The sequence below is a fragment of the Juglans microcarpa x Juglans regia genome, chromosome 5S (assembly GCF_004785595.1).
Source record: "Juglans microcarpa x Juglans regia isolate MS1-56 chromosome 5S, Jm3101_v1.0, whole genome shotgun sequence".
Taxonomy (NCBI): Eukaryota; Viridiplantae; Streptophyta; class Magnoliopsida; order Fagales; family Juglandaceae; genus Juglans; species Juglans microcarpa x Juglans regia.
In genome coordinates this window covers 31,425,102-31,427,617 of record NC_054603.1, presented here as the reverse complement: position 1 = coordinate 31,427,617, position 2,516 = coordinate 31,425,102, and the positions used below count along the sequence as shown (strand labels likewise).

At 31.9% G+C, this 2,516-nt stretch overlaps 1 long non-coding RNA gene across 1 annotated transcript; it reads left to right on the top strand.

The window, feature by feature from the left end:
* Positions 1 to 460: 460 nt before the first annotated feature.
* Positions 461 to 2,263, top strand: LOC121268031. The gene is made up of 3 exons (XR_005941104.1): positions 461 to 1,100; positions 1,201 to 1,276; positions 2,135 to 2,263. It is a non-coding gene; the product is annotated as an uncharacterized LOC121268031 (long non-coding RNA).
* Positions 2,264 to 2,516: the final 253 nt, after the last annotated feature.

Here is a 2,516-nt window from a genome sequence, read left to right as displayed (position 1 = left end):
TTTTTTTTTTGTAAACAAATTTTTGTTAAAGCTATAGATTGTGAAGAGGGTTTGTGAGAGAGAGAGAGAGAGAGAGAGAGATTGGGGAGGCATATATTTTTATTTCCTGTAAATCTAAGTTGATATAGATTTTTTTAACCCATTTTATTTCTATTTTTTTCCTATAGATATGAATAGATCTTCATATATTTGAAGAGATCTTGTTCAGATCTCAGTGTTTTTATTAATTTTTTCCGCTTGATCTTTATTTTTTTTTCTCTTTCACTAATTTTGTTGTGCTTTCCTATTGGGTTATTTTATTTTTCATATATGTGGAGATTATTTTTTTTTTCGGCGTAGACAAATGAAGATACCATTTTCATTCGTTACAGATCTGAGTAGATTTGAAAGAATTTTTTTTTTTTTAGTAGATTTGAAAGATTTTTTTTTTTTTTTTTTACTTTTTTTGTTGTAATTGGTCATTTAATTTTTCTAAGATCTAAGTGTTGTTTTTTTTTTTCATGTAGAGTAATGAACAAATCATCTTCATTCGCTATAGATCTGAGCAATTATCAATTTTTTTGATTTTTTTTTAACAAATCATTTTCATAATTTCTGTTAAATCATCTTCTCGTCTCTCTCTCACTCTCACTCACTCTTTCTTTCTTTTTCTCACTTTTCTTCTTCTCCTTCTCTCATCTCTTCCCTTTTCGTCGAAGGAGGAACTGCTTGTATCTATAAGATAATGTGGAAGAAATTTGTGATTTTTTTGCATTTATTTGATTCTCATATAGTATACGGCTTTTGTAGGTAAGGGACAAACCTTTGATATGGCATGTGGGTAATAGATTCAATCTTGCTTTTGTAGGTGAGAGAGATAACTTCAATCTGGCAGACAGACGAGCTTAGTCACTACAAACCTACGCACGTTGAAGAAGCCAGGGTCAGTAAGCTATGGGAAGCTAAGAATTATTACATACCATATGTTTTGTTTCTCTGTAAAGTCGTTTAAACATAGCTTCACTTGTTCATTTTATTATCTATGGCTTGAACATTGTTTAGAAGTCCCTTTGGAAAGCTGTACCTCATTACTTACACCGTCTCAACAATGCTTAAAGAAGGTTTGTCTTCAATCTGTATTTGCGTGTTTGGTAGCTACTGGTCTCTTTATACCTTCTTTATGATAGATTCTGTTTCTTACTCTTACTTTTTCCCTCATAGCATACTGGAAGGCCTCTTCCGTTAACCAATTAAGTTTGGGTCTTGAATGGGAGGTGATAGAGATAGAAATCCGAATGTAACAGCAAAGTGAGGTGTCTAAAATTGTTTATCTGGGAAATTAATTTATCCTACTTGTATATGATAATATCTTCAACATGTTTACAATTGTTCCTCTTCCAAATGATTTATGATATCTTTCCCTTAATTAAGCTTGCATGGTGTATATTATTTACCGTCTGAATGTAGATGTAGTGTATGGTCCCGTAGGATCATGGTTTGAAAACACACTAGAAACATTCTAGAGAAGACCTGTGTTATTTCCTTTGAACGCATAATATCGTAAAAAAGAAAACTGTTGACATGCAATTAATTTCTAAACTATTCTACATATATTAATGAAGAGGTATAGTGGGTCTTTTTCACCCTCATAGAGGATTAGGTGATAGCCAACAAATTTCAGTTGTGTGGTAAATGGTTCCTATATGCATTAGTTGGTGTAATTTGTGAGAAAAGAATGATAAAAATTTTGAGGACTGTGAATGGACGATGGAGGAAGAGTTGAATACTTTCTTTCTCAACACTCTCCTCCTTTGGATAGCTTCCATAGATTTTAATGGGCTTAGTTTCCATGATTTTTTTCTTTTTCTTTTTCTCTCTCTAGCTAAGCAACTTTCTTTTACACATCTTATGATACTTGGATTTTCCTTTTGCACTTACAAGGAAAATCTTATTGCTTATCACAAAATTAATGAAGAGGTTCGAGTAAATTGTAATTTTGTGTTTCCTTATTTTGATTAGTAATGAACTGGGCAGTTTTTGGAATAGTTGGTAACATATCAAGCAAATCTTGTAAGGGTCAGAATAAAAAGTATCATTGTGCTTTTGCTACTGAAGTACATGATGGCGTCAAGTGCTTTTCTTTCTGTTGCTTCAGGTCACAAAAGATGTCTCTCTCGTATCTAGGTGGATGGCTATTGATCTGTACATTCATGAAGTTGATAGCATCAGATTTTAACTATCCATGAATCGATTTAGTGATAAATTGTTAAATCTTGAACGCAAGATATATATACACTACAAGAAAAACGGACTTTTGTGGCCATTTAATTGCGGCGAAAAGATCATTTGTGACCAAAATAGACTTATATTGGCTGTAAATAGTCATTTCGCTAGAATTAACTGGTCACAAATAAGCAGTTTTCTTGTAGTAATTATAAAAGAAGATTTTGCATATAAGTTCTCTAAAATTAAGGATATAGTGACTTGTCCTTTCATCGTTGTCTATATGTAAAAATTGTGCACTAGATATAATTCAA